We start from the raw sequence: 21,962 nt of genomic DNA, 5'->3' as shown, positions 1-21,962 counted from the left end.
CAATGATTATAAACCTATAGCCCCAGAATGTCATATAATAGATGTACCTCTATTGACTCAGCCTGGTGGCACCCCACCTCCATCCTTTCTAGGTTCATTTATCATCGGGACTCTTGTTCTCCATCAAAGATTTTCCCCTTTCCCATTTCACAAATGTCTCAAAGTTCACCTGTTCCACAAAGCTTTCCTCATCTAAGTAACTTTGGTTTCTCTTTATCTAGCTGCTAAAACATACCCTCAGTGTCACCATCTCTGGGACACTCCCAACACTCCCCAACTTGGCCCCCCCATCTTAAAAAATTGACTGGATTTTTTTAATCTTATGTCCTCAGTGAGATTATACACCCTCAAATGGTCAGGGCTATCATTTCTAGTCCATTACTACATTCAACTCCAGCAGAATGCCACGAGTTTACTAGAGTAAATACTTCCAGAGCTAAAGTTCCTTTCCCAGGTGTTTTGCTGCCTCCTAGTGTTGTGGCCAGGCTCCAGGCTAAGAGGTTTTCTCTGAGCTCCAGCTTGGTCAGCACCCTCTGGTTTGAAGAACACTGATGTGGACAGTAGACTGACACAGCTTACTGATCCTGGGGACAGCTTCATTCAGATGACTCCTCTACTGCCAAGAGGGCTCTGCCATCCTGCGTCCTGGAGTGGGTCCCTATGGCTGACTCTTTGCTTTTCTCTGTGCTATTTGTGGGACTTCTGTGGAGTTTTCAGAGACTTCATTTCCTACCTTGAATACCTCCCTTCTTCCCTCTCAGCCAATCCCTGACATGATTGCCATTTGGAGGTTTTTACTCATTCTTCAGTCTTAAGGCTACACTGCAGCATATGGTAACATTCAAATCCTGTTGAGAAGAATAAAATCTCTGTTTCCCCTATCCCCAGCTATCCAGATCATAAATACAATTCTGATCCTGCAAAGTGAGGTTTGAAAGGCACCTGCTCTTTGAGAAGGCAAGATGGGGACGCTTCATTTGGAAATAAAGCCCAGGGAAGGGGCAACATGTGTAGCTTATAGATTTGCCAAGCATCATTTTGGCTAAGTATCCACAGAGATAACTGGAAAGAACACAGGTTTTGGAGCAAACCCTGGGTTCAAATCACAGCGTCTTTAGTCTTCAGCTCTGTGTATGTGTGATGTCCCAGATCCTCAGTTTTGTTGCCACTATGAAGAGGGGACAGCGATGCATAACTCAGAGGGTGTTGTGAAAATTGAATGACAAAATATATGCAAAAGTAAGTAAAAATGCATCAAGGCATTCTTGTTCTTTAATGCAAAGTGTAGCTTTTAGGGGAGAATGCATTGATTCCCCTTACAAAGTTTGTTCTTGTTCCTGTATTCTTCAGCTGCCTTGTCTGTCCCCAGAATTGAGTCTCTTTGAAGGAAGAGATGATGTCTTTAATCTTCTTCTAGGGATTAGCACACTGCCTGGCGCTTAGGTGTTTAACAATGTTTATTGAATAAATAAAATCCATACAGCTAATGATGCTGACTTTCTTTGACTTTCCACTATAAATTCTTATAATTCTCTTTAAAATTTTAGGGATGCCTGGGTGGCTCAGTTGGTTGAGCGCCCCACTTCGCTCAGGTTATGATCTCACAGTTCGTGAGTTCAAGCCCTGCGTCGGGCTCTGTGCTGACAGCTCGGCCTGGAGCCTGCTTCCGATTCTGTGTCTCCCTCTCTCTGTCCTTCTCCCCCTTGCGCTCTGTCTCTTTCTCTCAAAAGTAAATAAACATTAAAAAAATTTAAATAAAAAAATAAAATTTTAGAATTGACAACTAATCGCCCCCTCCATCTGCACCCCAATTAAATAGACTTTTCCCTGTGTATCACCTTTCCTTTGATTTTCCTCATTCACAGCAGGATGCAGCTGCCATCTCCTCCTGCTGCTAAGACCTCTCAGCAGCTCTCAGTCAAAGCTCCCAGATGCAGCTTTCATTGCATGTGATGTTCTTTAATTTCACTTGTCTTATCTATAATCACATCAAACCACTTATTTGTGAATAGGCTGTTTGGTGGCTTCATAGTCGGAATAACTGTACATCACATTTCATTCCCACAAGGGCATCCTTCATTCTGGTCTGCCTTGTGTATCATTTGCCTTTTCCTCTTGCCAGGCTGAGCCAGCTTCTCCCACTGTACCTCCCAAATCAGCTGTTCATTTCTCTCTCTGTGGTTGTCACTGATAATTTCCAGGTTAAATCTTATAAGTGGAAATTGGATCCACAGCTGGAGTTGAAACACAGTTCCTTAGAGTTATTACCACAGTCTGTTCCTGGGTAGGTGGAAAAGTTGAAGATGACAGATTTCCAGTGCCTAGGAATTATAATGCCTTGCAACTGATAGTAACTAGGGTGGGGATTTCTTCCCCCTGTGGAGAGCAATATTTGTACCTTTTTACTCTGGGCATGTATCAGGGGGATTTAAGAGAGAGGAGTGATTTTCAGTAGTTTTCTGCCATTTTATGAGAGATGAGTTAGATAAAGTGATAATGTGGGCTGGACAGCAAATGAGTTATAAATGTTTGGCCAGCCATCTAGGCTGTCTGCTATTTCAGATAGAGGGAATATTACTTTCCTAGAGCAGAGACATTTGAGTTCTTAGATTCAGTCAGTAAAAGTAAGGGGAGATCAAATGATAGGTTCATTCATTCAAAATGTATTTGTTTAAGAACTCCATGGCACCAAAGGCAGTGACATACCTTTGATTTATTCAACATTAGTTAATTAAACAAATATTTATCAAGTATGTATCACTATTCCAGGATTAGGAATAATGGGTCAATAGAATATGTAAGATCCCATCCTCATGGCGCTGACTTTCTAATAAACAAGGCTTATAATAACAAGAAAACACAGAAATCAGAGAATTTTCAATATAATAGGAAGAACATAAAATGGAAATGTAATGCCATCTTGGATGGATATGGCCAAAAAAAAAATTCTTATAGGAGAGTTGATGTTTGTGAATCTACCATTTCTTAGGGACACTTAAGTAATTTGATAGATCCTGAATTGGGACCAAGTGTGTAGATACCCCTGTTTCTTTTATACAAATCCTAAACTTTCCTCTCTGACCCACTTCAATTCCCAATAACCATCCTGAGATTAGGAACCCCAAAGAACTTTTCCTTAAAATGTCAACAACGTCCATTGTAGCCTTAGTGGAAGGTGCCAGGCCTTGCCCCAGATGTAAGGGGTACTAAGAGTTGAACTCTGAGCTGCAAGGGGAACTGGGTTCTGATATGGCCCACCACCAAGGGTATATAATCATCTTGGGTATATTGGTCCCCTTTCTGTGCTTAGGTCCTCATTCATGGAGTCACTTAGGTGAGATGCTGTATGTGGCCCCATATGGAGGAGGTCAAATACTATCTTAAACAAATAGTCTATGTGAGAGGAAAAAAGAGAGCAAAAGTTGACATGAGGGATCAAAATCAGGCTGTCAGTGCTACCCAGTCCCTTTGGCTTCCCCACAGTAGATCTGACATGGTGGGTACTGGGGCCACCTGTAATAGAGTACCTTCCTTCAAATGGGTAGTATGATGACATGTCCTCAAATCACCTCCATTCTTGTCCACCTCATGGCTTTAAAACCCACCCACCCCTAATACACACACCCTGCCATTACCTTGACTCTTGGAAGATTTTAAATCTACCTTATAAATTGGGCACCCTATGCCCCCCTGCATACTGGAGCATTCACATAATTTTCCTTTTCTGATTTAGCTCTTTTCTTTCACTCTCAGGTGAAAGCATTACAGGTAGAAAAAAAAGGACTCAAAGAGTTTAGTATTAATAAAGAGAGGAGATGAGGTACAAGGAGCACAACTAGTGTCCATGGACTGCTGCCCCTAGCCAGGCAGTCAATAAACATGATGGACCTGGCCATGAGGGCTGAGAAAGTACTGAAAAATGGAAGCAGAAGTACCAATGACAAGTTTAGTCATTGTCAATATTTCCTGGGATTGGCCTGGGTGCAGAAAAGAAACTCTTAGATAATTTTCTTCTTCATCTAGAACACAGTATAGTATATCCACTTAAAGCATGGTAGCAGTGTATTTCTATGTGCAGAGAAACCACCCTGGGCTGTCCAGAGTGGCTCTCCCTAGACATGTCAGCTTCTCTTGGTTATGTCAGAAATCAAGATTGATCTGACTGAAAGTGTCCATTGAGTAGCTACTACTTACCAAGCCCTATTCTCAGCAAAAGGGACTCAGCAATGAAGAAGACAAGCAAAAATCCCTGCCTACAAAGGGCTTAAATTATAGAGGGAGAGACAGGAAATAAATAGATAGGCAACTAGGTAAAAACAAACAAACAAATAGACAGTCTCAGATATATTGGTGAGTACCCTGAAGGATCTGCTGTAGATAATGGATATCTGTGTTCCTTTTGATCTCTGAGGGGTAGACTATTTGAGTTCATTCATTCAACACAGATTATTAAATACTTTCTACGCTCCAGGACTTTATGTAGGATGAAAGGATTTAACAGAGAATAAATTAAACAGCCTCACATCAGGGAGCATTCTTCTACCAAGAGGAGACAAAGAAAAAATTAAGTTCAAAGTATAATTATTACCCAATAGGTATATAAATGTTTAATGATTTATAGAACTGATAAATACGTGTACATTATAATTGTTCTTAGTGTTTTATTATACAGTAAACATTGTGAATAAGCGCAGTTGTAACTCTAATATTGGGAGAGCAGAGTCACCTAAGAATTTGGGAACAGTGTGTCCCAAGAAGGGGTCAAAGCACAAGGCTCTGAGACAGGATATCATCTTTAAGGCACACAGATGTCCTGTGTGATTGTGTCACAGGGAAGCATGGAAGGAATATGAAGTTTTGGAAACAAACAAAAAAACTGGGTCAATTCCAGAGGAAAAGATGGAAAACATTGAAGGGGGAGGAGGGCAGTGGTGAGAAACAACTCAGGTTTTAAAAAATTCTCTTTGGTAGCTGTTGCATTTCCTTGATGCAAGAAGGGAGTTAAGGTCCTTTAGAAGCCTGCTGCAGAGGTCTAGAGGAGAGATGGTGGCTTAGATTAGGGTTTGGCAGATAAATGGTGAGAAATAGATACGTGTCTGTGTATAATGTATGTATAATGGTTATGTAGCACATATACACAATGTAGACCTTACAGCATCACAGGCTGGGAAGGAAAGAAAGAAATTAAAGTTGTTCCCTAGATTTGGCCTAAAGAGTTGAATAGATGTTGGTGCCATTTACTGAGAGGGAGAATTTGTGTGGTGAGGAGAAAAGTTAGTGGGGATAGGTAAATAGTTCAGTGTTATCAGCCTTTCAAAGTTTGACTTGTAAAATGTATACAGGTGAGGGTGTGAAGGACATAGAAGACTAGAACGTCAGGGAGTGGGGCTGGCATTTGGGAGTCATGGTGTCAAGATGGTGCTTAACACCAGGGAAGAGATGAGCCCAACTAAAGAAAGTGTATAAGCAGAGACGAGACGGAATTTGAGGACTCAGCTTTGAGACATTTTAGGATCTGGAGGTTAAATACATGAGTCCAAGCAAAGAAGAGTGAGAAGAAGTAGGGTTTGAGATAGGACGAAGACTGAGCAAGTGTTGTATAGTGACATTCTAGATCTGTGGTAAATGGTGCTAAAAAGTAAGAGGACAGAGAATTAAGCGTTTTGTTTTGTTTTGTTTTGTTTTTTTGTTTGTTTTTGTGAGCAGACTTATAGTTATTGGTGACTCTAGAGAGTCTGTGAGGGGGACAAAAAGCAACTGGAGTGAGTTGAGAAGGAAAAATTGAAATAAGAGGGTGTCAACAGATGGTATAGAAAGGGTTTTTTTCACTTTTTTAAAAAAGAATTTTGCTGAGAGGTAGAGAGAAGAGCTATTTATTGGATCTATACTCAGGGTCTAGAATTAGAATAGGCTCTGTGAGGGATGTGTAATGGTGAACAAAGGGGGCTGAATTCTGAGGCTTTTTTTGTCTCTCTAGAGCTGGTCCCTTCATTAGTCTGAAACACAATTTCTTTAGCAGGAGTGGGGAAGGTTCCTTCAGAATGCTGATGGGCTTAGTTTTCCTGGCTTGTCTTCTACTCAGAGGTATTGAGCATAATGGTTGGTCCCCAAGAGAAAGAAAGCTGGCATTCCTAACTTGTAGAATAGAATATAGACAGGCGCATATTAAAAACCAAGTATTTAATAAAGTGTCCTAAATGTGACTTTGGACCTGAAAGAGGCAAATTGAAAGTAGGAGTGGACATCTCTCCATAAAAATGATTCCAAGAGCCTGAAGATCCAGAGTCTGCCCATCAGATTCTTACCTCTTCTCCTATGTAACAAGTCTGCAAACAGAATCCACCTTGGTATATTCAGCTATTCACAATGTGTGTTCTCTTCATATACTTTTGCCTGGGAGGGAGTTAGGGATAGGGAACTTGCAGTCAGCCTTCTATGAGTAGAAATGTATTGTCATGCAATACATTGTCATGCAAGTATACAGTGCCTTGTTTCTAGAGGGTTGGTCCTATGTTGTCTGAAAACCTGAAAGGAAAGAGTGTGGGTAATTGTCTAGTGGTTGATCTATTTGGGGTTCCTTCAGATCATAATCATGAGAGTCTCCTAACTGGAGCTTCATCCCCGAGCCAAATCTCAGGGAGCTCTTCACATGGGATGTGCTTTTGACCTTGATTACAGTCTTGAGTTCTCTTTCCAAGTGTCCATTCTTCTTTCTCTGCCCATCCCTCAGCACCTGATCTCATTACAGGTGCAGAGCCTCTCTCCTAGAAATCTCTTCCATACTCCAGTTGGTGAAATAGAAAATCATGAACATGGTCATGAAATATTTGAGAACCACTTGCGGATCAGGAAAAGCTCCAAGAACAGTGAACTCTTCCACGTAGTATTTGTTAACTTCCAAAGTTGGTAGCCGATGTAAAGCACGCATCCTCAGCCCACCTTGTGATTGGTTGGGAAGCTTAGATTCACTTTAAGTCAACGAAAATAATTTTTAAAATTTATCACTATCTCTTTCATGGCTTTCTTCCAGATAAGTGTACCCTCTTTCCGGCTTCAGACACATGAAGCTTTTATTTGGCCTCAGGGCCTTTGCACTTTCTGCTTCTACTACTCAAACACTCTTCCCCAAGCCCTATGCATTGTTGGTGATTTCTCATCTGCTGCCATCAATTTAAATGTCTCTGCTCAGAGAGTTTGCCTCTGGACAATCAATTTAAAGCAATTCCATTTATGTCACTTTGATTTCCTTCATAACATTTATTTCAACATTTTTACTTCCTTATTCATTTTTCTATCTCCTCCATCAGACTATAACCTCTTTCAAGGTAGGAATTTTCATCCTTCCTGCTGTATGCCGAGTGCCCAACAGAATGCCAGACACAAGTTGATGCTCAATAAATATTTGTTAAGCAAAATGGCAAATATGAGTTCTGTGGAGAATATAATATGCTCAAAGATACATTTCAGATTTTTTTTGCTGACTTCCTGAACACCCTTTCCTCCCATACTATAAGCATCTCGCGGGTAGGGACTGATGCTCCAGAACCAGTTGCTCATTGGGAGCTACTGTCTAAGGAATGTGAGAGCCTCTGGAAGTTGGAAAGGCAAGGAAATGAATTCTCCCTTAAAGCTTCCACAAGGAATATAATTTACGAACACTTTGATGTTGGTCCAGTAAAATCCATTTTGGACTTATAACCTCCAGAACTGTGAGATAATAAATTTGTGTTGTTGTAAGCCACTAAGTATGTGGTAATTTGTTACAGAAGGAACAGGAAATGTATACTTAGTCCCTCACATCAAACTTACTTTAGTTGTCTTCATCCCCTACTCCCTATTAGGGAAATTCCCTAATTGACTTCGTTGGCATGTCAAGAAGGGGAGTTCTAGACAGTGGGACTATTTTACTAATCTGCATCGTTCATGAGGAAGTAGATAAGAGGTTGGTAGAAGAACATCAGTGATTGGAGTTGGTAATGAGAAGGGATAGGGTGTAGGAAGTGGGATAGAACTCCTCCCCCAATTTGTTGGAAAGCAGACTTCTCTTCCTGGAAAATCACAGACACTGTCATGGATTATAAAGAGAAAGCAAAAGGTGGAAGGAAAGAAGGGAGGAAGGAGGATATGAAGGAAAGAAAGAAGGAGTAAATTGTGACCATACTATGTCTTTCTCTGATACTCTTGTCCCCTCCAAGCCTGTACTTAATTCATGTGCCATATGTAAATGCTGTAGGATGTTTTCCTCTAAGTTCTCTTTTAATGCTAACCTTATTTGATTCTATTATCATAGGTTTTCTTTTTAGGATAATTTTTTTCCCCCAATGATTTAGAATACTATGCGATTGACTTCAAAAATCATCCAACCAATATTGTGATTGGCATTATGAAAAAGCTGTTGGTGGTGAACACCGAATATATTGTGGAAGTTGGGAGAAAGAGGGGGATAGTGAAATATAAGGAGCATGTGCAGATGAATTCAAGGTTTCACATATGTAATTAGAGGATATAGTAATTTTAACAGAAAAAGCACAAACCTTAGAGTAAAAGGAATCATCTAGAACATGTGTCAATGAGCTATGGCCCTCCCGCTATTGGTAAAGCTTTATGAAAATGCAGCCTTGTGTATTCACTTATATATATTGTCCATGACTGTTTTCCTTCTCTGATGGCAGAGTTGGACAGCTGTGATAGACTGTGTAGTCCTTAGTGCCTGAAATTTTTACTTTCTGTCCCTTTACAGAAATCGTTGCCAACACCTGACATATAAGAATGTAATACATGTTTGTCAGTGCAGTATAGTGTAAAGAACATGAGAACACGTCATAACTGTACCATTTACTAAGTTTGGGACCATTCGTTGGCCCATCAGTCCCTCTGAGCTTTAGTTCTTCATTAATAAAATAAGATTAATAATTGCATCAAAATGTGAGTTCCATGAGGGCAAGGACTCAATCTTTTTACACTTGTACTCTAGTATCTAGCACAGTGCTTCGTGCTTTGTAGGTATTCAATAGATTCTTCTCAAATAGATGGTGATCTACTGCATATGACTGCTGTGAAGATGACAAATAATATACCTATAAATCATTTAACATAATTCTTGGTATGTAGTGAGCTGAAAGTAACTGGTACTAGGTTTTTCAATATACATGTTGAGAACATCCAGGTAGCTGTTGAATTTAGGGAACTCAAGAAAAAAATCTTGGGTATGAAGACACAGACACAGATATAATATTCTCAGAGGCAACAGACCAAATCAAAAGGAGGTGGGTTCTTCAGTCTAAGTGATTTATCTAAGGCAGGATTAGACTAGGGTTCATGCTATTCAAGTTTCCCAGGATAGCATGTGCCCAGGACCTCATTAGCAGGACATAAGTTATCAGGCCAACAGAAACCAAAGGTTTTAAGGGGGGAAGTTGTAGATTTAGACTAGTGTCCGATAGGAAGAACTTTACTGGTAGAGCGTACACACTCTTTATCTTCATAGGCTTAATACTGGCCCAGGATGAGAGGGAGTGGGGCCCAGTGATGGGGCAGGGCGGGGCAAGGCTCCCTGCGATGATGCTTATGTAATTGCTCACCTATTGTTTCTCTCCACCATCTTTCTCAAACATGCCTCAGTCTTCAGATAGCAAAGTATTACTGAGTATTTTGTATTTTACTAGGTTACAGAGACACAAGGTAATTAATGAATACATAAATTTTCCAAGATTTCTAAAAGAAAAATAATATAGCTAATGCAGGTCCTCTATGGCGCTTCAAATAAATGGTTTAGTGTTGGGAGGTGTTTGATTAACCACATTTATCCTCATGGACTCTTTGGTGAGGAGCCTCACACTTCAGGTCATGGTACTGTCACCAGTAGCCCCACCCTTTTCTTCTGAACGTTTGTGGTCTCATAGCTGTCCAGCAGAGATCCTAAGGATGCTCTAAGGAGTTCTGCAGTACCACTGTTCTCCTGCCTTGGAGTTTCCCACCTACCTGGCCCAGCTCTGTCTGCTCTTCCGGTTCTCAAGTTGTTCCTTACCAGCCCTATGGGATCTATCTCCCTACTGCCTCCTAAAGCCCAGTCGCCAGCCACATTCCAGGCCTGTCTGATTAGATTCCATATTCAGATGTCTACAGGAAATCTCAGCTAACTTGATGCCCTTATGTCATTAGAACAATGAGGAGGAGAATTTTGTTTTTGTTTTTAAGAGACAAAGGGTGGATGTCTTTTCCCCAAAGTGAAACACATGCACACATACACCCACCTTTTTGCTGTAGATATGTCATTCCGTTAGCAACCATCTCTCACATTTCAGACTCCTCCTCCTCACTTCCATTTACAGAAAAGGAGCTTTCCAGTTTGCTTTTAGAGAAGAAATAAATATCTTCCTTTAGCATCTATTCATCACTTGTGAGACAGTTTTTTTTTTCTAATTAGAAGTAAGGAGCTTCTAAGTCTATTTTAGAGGAGAAATAAATACTCTTCTTCCCAAAATGCTTTTTCAGCCAAAATATGCCAGCTGGGGGAAAGTTAGAAATTGTACTAGGTTTGTCTTTATAAATGATCAAAGCTTCACCTATTATAAATGGCTTCTGACATAAACCTATTCTAGAATTTTCTGAGACAGCACCGAATGAAGAGTTTCTGCCTACTGACTTTAACTTATTTCATCACCTGTGCATTACAGACAGAGAGCTGGAAGTTGTTTAATTAAGAGCACAAAACTCGTTTAACCTAGCAAGTGCATAATCTCAACTAGCAGAAGATCGAGTTTTAGCTTTGAGAAAAGAAATCTATCCCACTCCTTGGGCCCTCCTTTATGGCACTATGAGGCTCAGTGCTGGGTTGGCTTGGAAATTTAGTCATTGATGGACTTGACTAGCATTACAGGTGCATGATTAAGAGTTAGTCACCTTAAAGTCAGAGGACAGTCTGTTTGGGATTCAGAGAAAATAAACAAATCTCACCTCCCACTTTAACTTGCCTGTTTTGTTTTGAAAGCAGCCTCTAAATTTCTATACTTTCACAAAGAACACTTTGTGAAATCACTTGAATGTTTCCCTTCAAATCCCATCTATTCTGAAAGCATCTTCCTGCCACCACTCTGTTTTAGTAAATATTTATACCCAATCATCTCAAGTCCATTGGACTCCATCACATGTGTGTTTCAATTATTTAAAATCAGGATAGCATCTCCTGGGCAGCTAATGAAGTCTCAATAGATATACATTATTGAAGCATATTGTTATTTATTCACCTAATAAATCAAGCCTATTGGGGAGAGTAGATGCAATTCAAGTACTAGAAATGAGGAATAATGATGGCATAGATCATTTCTGAATCACTCTAGCCCATTTTACAGCCTGCAAAATACACTGAATTCCATAAAAGTGACAAATGACACAACATTGTAATAAATAGCTGGAGCTCATGCATTGTGTATTGGAGCTTAGATTCATATTGAAGCTCTCTGTCAAAAGGGTGGATGATGAATTAAGTATTGAAATCATACTCTGTAAAAAGGAATTATATGTTTTCCATTTATCTTGATTTATTATATATGGCATCATGTGCTTAAGTATATGTAACCTTTCCAAATTGAGTTGATTTATTATTAAGGAAAAATTGTTACAAAGGAAAATTTGGTATTTTTGGATTTCTTTATTTCCCTCCTGTATTTTTATAAGACTTTTAAATGCTCCATGGATGCTTAATTATATTAATTTTTTTGAGTTGAATTCCCGGAAATATGCAATAACATTTACAGGGCTCATTAAAAATGAAAGTGCTATATCACAATTAATATTACTGTTTCTCATTCAAATTCAAATGTTTTCACATTAAGAATATAGAAAACTTTCAATTATAAATTAACAGATGCATTCCACTCTGAAAGGTGAATTCAGACTTCCAAAATGATGGATTGAAGAATGAATATGCTTTGAATTTATCCAGATTTCTAGAAATTGAAGTGAAAGTTCTACCCCTGTCTTTATTATTGGAAAATAATAATTAAAGCAATTGGGGTGCCATTTTCCCTTAAAAAATTAGAATAGTGCCTGAGTGACTCAGTCTGTTAAGCTTCTGACTTCGGCTCAGGTCACGATCTGGGGGTTCATGAGTTTGAGCCCTGCGTAGGGCTCTGTGCTGACAGCTCAGGGCCTGGAGCCTGCTTCAGATTCTGTGTCTTCCCCTCTCTTTGCCCCTTCCCTGCTCACACTCTCTCTCTCTGTCTCTCAAAATGAATAAATGTTAAAAAAAAATTTAAAAATGTTAGAAATATAATTAGAGGAATTAGCAAATACCAACAGTATTATATCAATCTCTGCTACTTCTCCTGCACCTTAGCAATATGGGAAGAGGAGCAACCCTAAGTTTTACTTTATTGTTTTTTCCTAGTCATAGAACACTGACTTTATTTATTTATTTATGTTTTCTTCAGTTTGCTTGGTGGCACACGTCAGAAGACCAGAATCTAAATGAGCAAGTCTGGACATTAGCCAGCACAAAAGTCAGGGGAACAAAGAGAAGGAATGAAATGTATCTGGGGACTCTTTTCACTTTCCCTGGTGCCCATCTGACATCATATCTTCTGTCTGCCCTCTGCTTGTAAGCCTCTTCTTTTCTATGTTCTTTTTTTTTTTTAAGTTTATTCATTTATTTTGAGAGAGACAGAGCACAAATGGGGGAGGGACAGAAAGAGGGAGAGAGAGAATCCCAAGCAGTCTCCACACAGCCAGTGCAGAGTTCGACACCTGGCTCGAACCCACAAACAAAACCATGAAATAATGACCTGAGCTGAAACCAAGAGTAGGCCACTTAACCAACTGAGCCACCCAGGCCCCCTGCTATATTCTTGAAGCCTTATTCAGTCAGCTTGCTAACTGGTGGGACGGATCTCTCAGCGGATCTGCTGTGGATGCAAGGACAACTGGGTTTGAAATACTGAGACTTGAGGTTTGCCACTAAGTTCTCCTATGAACTCAGGTAATCTATTTTGTTCCTCAGTTTTTCCAAATGTATAAAATGGTTCTGGTGCTGCTTCCTATGAGAATTAAGTGAGGTATTATGTGTAAAGTTTACACATAGTTCTGAAGTGATAGCGAAGTGTTATTTTATTAACACTTTTTACATCTTCTCTCCTCAACTAACAGTGTAAATTTTCTGGTTTGAATTCCGTCAACAGGAACTGTACTTTGGGCCGCTTCTCTAGACTATACTAGGCCACATTATATACCATATATTTTTTTAAATTCTCACAACAGCAGGAAGGTAAATATATTCTCTTTATTTAGCTGATGAGGAAAGTTGCCCCTAGAGAGGTTAAGGGGTCTCGAAGGTCACTGAGACAGTAGCAGGATGGAATTCAAGCCTAGGGTGATATGATAGCAAAGTTCCTACTCTTTCCCCTTATACTACGTTATTCCTCACTAACGACTAATGCTTATATAAAAACTGTACATTGTATGACATAAAGTACTTAGCACAGTGCACACCCTCATACAAGTTTTAAATGAATGAATCAATAATTGAGGACGTCAATTTTGCTCTCAATATCCTAGGTTCTCCCTCGACACCAACACGGTAAGCAGGAGGAAGGCAGAAATAAGAAAGCAGGGGAGAAATGAAGTGAATAAATGAAGCACATCGAAGGTGGAAAAAGGAGAAAAGACAAAGGAGGGAGGGAGAAAGAATTCCTTAGGAAATTTCTGTTCCACCCTGTGAAAAACTTGTATAACTATTTACTGCTTTCAGACTGTGATGAACTGCTTTTGTTGTTTTTGATCCCAGTGAAGAAGAGACAGACTTAAAGATTTTCACTCACAAGATAATTTTTCGCTTCTTTCACCCATTAATAATTTCATTCAATTTCAATCACTTAGAGTGATGTGGACCTAAGGTGCTCTTGTTGCCTTCAAGGAACATTGCCCTGGGTCCAAAATGCATCACATGAGTGATATACCCAAGTGCGTCTCATGTGTCAACCTCCTCTGCATTCAGTAGGACCTCATCTGGGAATATAATAGCAACAATGTAGCAAGAATGAGAGCAAGAATGTAAGAGGCGTGTAGCAAGAGGTGTGTAAGCCTCTGCGCTAGGCCTTCTTTGTTGTGGTGCTCCTGCCTGGATTCTTGTTCTGCCAAGACAGGGAGTCTGTCACTGCCTTCCTTACCATAGTGGACCAAGTTATAACATTAGGTCTTGTGTTTTCCATTCATTCATTCATTCATTCATTCATACATTCATCTATCTGTTTATAAGTTTATTTATTTATTTTGAGAGACAGAGACAGAGCACAAGCAGGGGAGGGGCAAAATGAGAGACAGAGAGAGAGAGAGAGACAGAGAGAGAGAGAGAGAGAATCCCAAGAAGTTTCACCACTGTCATTGTAGAGCCTGATGCAGGGCTCGATCTCATGAACCAGGAGATCATGACCTGAGCCAAAATCGAAAGTTGAACGTTAACTGACTGAGCCACCCAGGTGTCCCTGGGTCTTGTGTTCTCTATTGTGTTGCAGCTACTGGTCTCTCTTGTCATCCTCAAAATGCCTAGTATAGTATAGGGCATGAAATATATCCTCAGTAAATAATTGTTCAATTGGATTGAATTGAATAAGCAAGAAGCAATGGAGTAATAGCTCTGTGTTACCACAGTGTTTGCTTGATCTATTCTCTTGTTTTGTCCTCAGTACTTAAAGTCTTCTTATTGAGTTATGGAGACAAGCCACCTTCTTTGGATTGGGCTTCCTGAAATGGATTTTAGTTAAGCTTAGCACCAATAGCTGTTAGGAAACCAACAGTACAAATGTATTTCTCCTGTGTACTTAGGTTATTTAGTGAGATCAGCCATGGTTCTCTTAGAGAAGTGAAAGCAGCCATAAAAATTACGGTGAGGCAAATGGAATGACGTGTGCCTACCTTGGGTATGGAGCTTAACATGCTGAATTGTCATGTGTAAAATGTCTCCATTTATCAGGAGGCCTGCATTCTAATCTCAGATCTGCCATTTCTAAGCTATGTGACTTCTTGGTGTATAATTTAATTTCCTAGTGCCATAGGATTCCTTATATTTAAAGTGGGTCAGGCACTGTGCTGTGTACACATGGCTCATTCAACTTTCAGAGCAATTACAATCATTCATTCATTTATTCAACAAATATAATTTTTTAAATGTTTATTTTGAGAGAGAGCAGCATGAACAGGAGAGAGGCAGTGGGAGGGAAGGAAGGAGAGAGGAGGAGAGAGAGGGAGAGGGAGAGGAAATCCCAAGGATGCCCTGTGCTGTCAGCCCAAAGCCCAATGTGGGGCTCAAACTCATGAACCATGAGATCATGGCCTGAGCTGAAATCAAGAATTGGACACTTAACCAGATTCCCTCAGGAGCCAACCAGGCGCCCTCAACAAATATTTGCGAAGTACTTTCTGTATACCAGACACTATTCTGGTTGCTAGGGATATGACAATGAGCAAAATGAACAAAAAATAAAATATACTAGCCTTTATGGTAATGAAGGTAGACAACGCATAAGATAAATTAATACGTCATGTGTTTGAAAGTAATGAGTGCTAAGAAGACAGACGAAGCAGGGATAAAGATAGTTTCACAGGTTTTGTTACAGTTCTCAAGAGTGGGGATTTTCCTTCCTCTCTTATTTCCTTCTTTCCTACCTTCCTTCCCTCCCTCCCTCCCTCTCTTCTTCCCTCCCTCCCTTTCTTCTTTCCTTTCTCCCTTCTTTTCTCCTTCCCTTCCTTCCTTCTTCGTTTTAGATACATCAATGGGGAGATGATTCACCGAGAAGGTGATGTGGGCAGAAAGTCCCGAGGGCAGAGGTGGGGCAAGCCATCTTGGTGACTGAAGGAAGAGTATTTTAAGCAAAGTGGTGGGCAAGCAAGAGCAGTGGGGCTGAAGCCAAATGACTGTGACAGGGCTTTATACTACTCAATGAAAGGTTCTCTTTAAAGCAATTTGGCGTTGTTGCAGGAAATGGAAAAAACGTACTTTTAAAATGTTTTAATGTAAGAATAATTTTAGATGTACAGAATAGTTGCGAAGAGTGTGCTGAGAGTTCCTATATACTGCGCACTCAGTCCCCCTTTTGTTAACTTGCATTACCACAGTGCATTTGTCAAAACTAAGAAAGTAGCTTTATTCTGATTCCACCAGTTGTTCTGTTAACATCCTTTTTCTGTTCCAGGATATGACATTACATTTAGGAGAAACAGTATTTTACACTCGGGTATTCAGTGAATTAAGTTTTATTCCCTTGTACCATGGGAATAAAGTTGAAAGACAGTTGGCAAACAGTAGTTAGGCCATTGAGTCTTCCTTAAGTGGGGTCCAACATGGTAGAAGGAACTCTGGGCAGGTGGTCTAGGCTCTTATTTCAATTCTGCCACAAACTGTCTCCTTGGACAACTTTCTCTCTGGATCTGAGGCAGGTAACTCCTGTATAAAATTTAGAAATTTAGGTCAGATTTCCAAGAGAACTGTAACCTCTTAAATTCCTTTTCTGGCATTATCATGGCATCAGAGTCTTCAAATACAGGAACATGTAAGTTATGTGACTGATTTCCCTAGTACCAAGCAGGGTTTTGTTGGGAAATCAGATTGGGTTCTAGAGGACTTTAGAGCTGCCTCTGCCTCCACATCCACCCCACCCTCCATCCATGCCCTCTCCCACCCACCACACCTGTTCCACTCATTAGGAACTAATGGCTAAGACCATCAATAAAAAAGGAACTTTTCTCAGTGTTTTACTTGTGTTTCTCATAAGAGTCTTATGAAGTGAGTACTATCTCTCCCCCATTTACCTATCAAGGTAATAATGGCTTTCTAATGGTGTTATTGCTCTACTTCTCAGAACCTGTAAATAGCTTACCTTCCATGGCAGAAGGGACTTTGCAGATGGATAATTGTAAGGATCAGGAGATGGGGAGATGACCCTGTATTATCCAGATGGACATGATGTAATCATAAATGTCCTTGTAAATGAGAGATTAAAAGTCAGAGGGGAGATAAGATGCTATGCTGTTGGCTTTGGAGAGGCAGGAAGAGGCCACCAGCCCAGGAAAGTAGGAGGCCATGAGTACCTGGAAAAGGAAGGAAACACATTATTTCCTGGAACCTCCAGAAGGAATGCAGGTTCCAGACTGTAAAAGAATATATATGTGTCTTTTTAAGTCACTAAGTTTGTGGTAATTTGTTACATCAGCAGTAGGGAACTAATACACTCATGGAGGTTAAAAAAAAAAATGTGTCCAGGATTGCATAGCCGGCAGGTGTTGCAATCTAAATTTGAACCCAGGTAGCTTATATTCAGAACCTGAATTGATAATTACTAGGTCATACTGCTTCACTGAAGTAATAAAAGGGCCTTCCCACAGGTTTCTTGCAAAATGTGAGAAACTACATGGGGAATACAATGTTCAGTACACGCAAGTAGTATCCAATGTGTTAGTATTATAGTGAACCCAACAATGTGCAATACTATTCACTCCCTCTCCATCCTGCACTCTCTCCACCCATTCCAGAACCTCCTTAAACCTTATTCCTACACTTCCATGCTCAGTTCTGATCTGGTTGACTCCTAAACCAGAGGAACAAGAATCTCATGCAATTTTATAGCAACTTAGACTATTGAAGATTTCTTGGGGACACATGATCATACTTAGTTTTGAATCCAATTATCCTTGGAACTGAGATGGAGGGCATCATGACCCCTGCTGTGTGCATGTCTGTCTGTCTCTCTGTCCATCTCCATCTTTTCTTTCGTCTTTTGCATCCTTTCTGTTCTTATGTATTTGTCTATATATCACTAAGTCCATGTCTTTTCCTCCACCCCAGTCTTTTTCTTGGTTTTGTAGCAGGCATATTTATTGACATTTGATGCATAAAAAGAATTTGTTTTTAATGTGAATATATAATTTATGTTTTTATAATATATTAATAATATACATTTCTTAAAACTCCACACAAATAGGTAAGAATGACTAAGTTGTTTTTTTAAAGGGGAATTCAACTGTGTTTTCTCCTATTATGTGTTGATAGCCGTGATCTGAGGAGTACCCCCAAGGAGGAAAGGATATATGGGAATAGAGTAATTGAGGCACAGAAGCCTGGTTTAGATGTGCTTTTACCACTGACTGAGAGTCTCTTAGATTTACTGAAGATGAAAGTGTAGATTGTGGTTGCTAATTCATCTTCTTCTCTCCTTATTATGGATGGGGGGAGGGGAGGAGGTATAAGACAAATCCTGTGAGAATGGAGAAAGGCACCCATTTTTCTATTCGCTCTGAACTTGGGCTTAAATTGCTGCAAAGTCATTCCCTGGGGGAATTCTGGAGTAACTGTAGGTTACAAATAAATACTCCCCACTTTGCTTTCCACAACCTCAGCATTTTTAGCCCCATAAGAGATGCTCTGAACAAGCAAATGTGCTTTTAACTTAGCTCTAAAATATGTCCTAATATGTGGGAACTATTTTTAAGACAACAGCAAGGACATGACAGACTGATATTTGCTGGAATGCAAATTGACTCTCATCTCTTTTGACCTTGCCCCACAATGAGGACCTATCAAGTTATCATTGTCCCCTGGGAAAACACATTTTCCATTGTACTGTGCATTAGTGCTCCCCTGAAAGGTGCTGGCCATTTTTAAGCTATATAATGGGGAAGAAAAAGTGGCAAAACAAAGAAGTGAAACAAAATGCAAAACAAAACAAAATGCAAAATGAAACAAGAGTGAAAGAGCAAGACTATAAAATAGTATAAATGACACACTACACACTTAGACCTATCAGCCAATTATCTAGTATCTATTAATTATTTATGTATCAGTGACCTATCAATTATCATCTACTTGTTGATTATCTAGGTATCTACCATGTAGGGGGAAAGAAGAAGAATGACATATTTGAACTGAAGCAAATCAAAAGAGGAAAACTAGTCTTCATATTTCTTTTGTCAAACAAGGTGAATATGCCAAGAAAGTCTGACTGGGGATAGGAGGTTTGTCTCCTTCTCTTTTTTACTCTCAGCCATCCCCTCTCCCTCATCCCTTTGTGTCCTCATCAAAGCCAGGTGCTAAGTTTGAAAACAGGATTATGAAAAGTATTTAAAATATGTGTGAGAGACTGGGTTTGTCACCAAAGACTTTCCAGGTGCAAATAAACCCTTTCTTTATCATGTACTGGAAAGCAAAATGTGTGGACTGAAGTCAGGAAACCTAGGGGTATAGCTTGGGTATTCGAGCTCAATCAGAGGAGGTAGGACAGAAAGGTTCTCCCATGTCAATATCACTGGGAGACCCTTAAATCCAACCAGCATACTTCTAGGTGTTCAACCATCTAACTAGATATTTAGATATAACTCAAAAGAATCCAACACAAAACACTTTAGTGAGTGACCTTGGCAGTAGGTCCACAGGAGGGAGAATGATGAGGAAACTTGACATCATACTATGAAGAGTAGTTGAAGAAATTAGAGATATTTAGACTGGAATAGGAAAGACTCTTGGGGGGGTGGGATATAGAAAATACATGCAAGGCTGTCACAGACAGGAACAAATTCAATTTGGACACAAACTAAACTTGTTCCATTCTATTGTAGACTGGTCGTTCTGACACTTTTTATCAGGACTCATGTAGTGAACAATACTTACATCCATGTAAAGATGACTTCTAGCTGGTTACTGCTTAGTTAAGAAAGCTTTTGGGTAATGTGTTATTTCAGCTTATGTGTAACCTCACCCCATTTCCCTCCCTAATAGTATGCTATGTTGTAGAGGCGGAGCACACAGTGAGAACAGATGGATGGAACCAGGGAGTGGTAGATTACATCACTACAGAAAAATGAACTTTCAGGATGCCTGTTTGGCTCAGTACACTAAGCATCTGACTCTTCGTTTTGGCTCAGGTCATGACCTCAGAGTTCTTGAGTCTGAGCCCCACATTAGGCTCTGTGCTGATAGCATGGAACCTCTTGGGTTTCTCACTCTCTCTCTCTGTCCTTCATCTCTCTCTCTCTCTCTCTCTCAAAATAAACTTAAAAAGAAAAGAAAAATGAACTTTCTATTGATGAAAGTTCTAATAATGAATTGCTTTGGTAGGTAGTGAGCTCTCTGTCACTCATGGTGTTTAAGCAGATGTTTGATGACTTTCTGGCATGAATGTAGCTATGCTTAAATTTCTCAGTTTCTAATATTTTATAATTATTCTGGACAAAAGACATCGAATTTTGTTTTAAAAGTCTTTGGATCAGTAAGTGTTCAAGAAAAATAATGGACCAGATGATAACTATGCAACATATTGTGATCTAAAAGGAAAGAGAAGCTCCATTTCAGGTACAGATTAAACTGGACACAGGAACAATCTAACTATGCTGGACATGTGGCTCAAGGAATCAACTGAATATTGAGTTCACTCACACAATCCTGAGAATGGAGAACAAGGACAGCATAAATTTTTATTTAAAAAAATACAGATAAGTTTTGTAATGAAAAAAAAATGTGCATTTTTCCCAAGGGAGAATCAATTCTATTTAAAGTCAGGCATTGAGCCAAGTACTTTATGCATACACCAAATTTTAAAATTCCTATAACTATGCTGCGAGGAGGGTTACTCATTAAAGAAGTGACAAAGCCAGGATTCCAGCCTCAGCTGGTAGGATGCTGAAGAATATATATATATATATATATATATTTTTTTTTTTTTTTTGCCCATTTCCCTCTGGGTTCCTACCTCTCTTTGTACTTGTATTGAGTATAGCACACAGCGCATTTGTACTATTTCCATTGCTTTCTTGACTCATCTCCTTTCTTGAAGACAGGCACCCTTTGTTGTCTCTGTGTCACTAATACTTCTCACTGGCACTAGCATAGATTTAATGTTCCATAATGTTTGTGAATAATTTGGGAAGAGGCAGACACAAGAGAACTAACTTTAGAAGGAAGAAGTGAAAAGGAGATCAGAAAAATGATTTTAGTGCCAATGAAATTTATATCACCAAATGATATAAAGATTTCTCATAGGCTCACTGTACTATCTAATAGATTAGCCACTAGCCACATGTGCTTAAGTATAAATTAATTCTAATTAGATAAAATTAAAAATTTTAGTTCCTTAGTCACACTCCCTGCAAGTGGCTAGCTGGCTATATTATTGGATAGCATAGATATAGAATATTTCCATTATTGAAGAGACAACTTCATAGGACACATGGGAAGAGAACCAACAAGCCATATTTCAGAAGAAATAAAGAGAAAATTTAAAATAAAAAATTCTAATTTTGTATGGACTAAAATATAGTAGGAAATGAACGGGGAAGGTGAAGAAATACAACAGGAAGACAGTATTTGAAGAGGAATATACAAAACAAAGCAAAACAAAATTAATTAAACAGATTAATCTGAGGTGCCCCTGTTCTAATACAGATTTCCCTCAATATCCAAAAGTAGAGTTTCCATGAAATCTTTCATAAACTGTAATGTCATAAAGAAGCAATACCATTTCATATGGCAAACATCCTGTTCAGATTTCTTTATGTTAGTGAAATCAGGAACTAATGTAGGTCTTGTGTAAAAGTAAAGTGACTTAATGTGAATTTCTGGGTAGCGAGGGAAACCTGTAGTTCTTTAAATAACACAGACCTTACAACCGATCTGTCCTATACCTATTGCTTGCTTATGGTCCAATTTCAGTCCCACAGTCCTCTAGCATAATCACTTCCTTTCTGACAATTCAAATCCTGAGTCCTCTTTCACGTCATCATACTTCTTAGCAAGGCTACCACTCTGCAGCATCCAACCCTTCACTTCCTCATGGCTACACCTGCATAGCCCAATTTGGCTGGAGAAAAGCCCATTATCCTGTTGATTTGTTGCACATTAAAGTCCTGATGACTGAACTATGGCCTTAACTTATGTCCACAACACTAACAAGCAATCATAGAATATTTGTGTGGTCCATGCATTC

This window comes from Lynx canadensis, chromosome C1 (assembly GCF_007474595.2).
Source record: "Lynx canadensis isolate LIC74 chromosome C1, mLynCan4.pri.v2, whole genome shotgun sequence".
NCBI lineage: Eukaryota > Metazoa > Chordata > Mammalia > Carnivora > Felidae > Lynx > Lynx canadensis.
The sequence above is the reverse complement of the archived record's forward strand: the minus strand, read 5'-3'. Positions refer to the sequence as shown.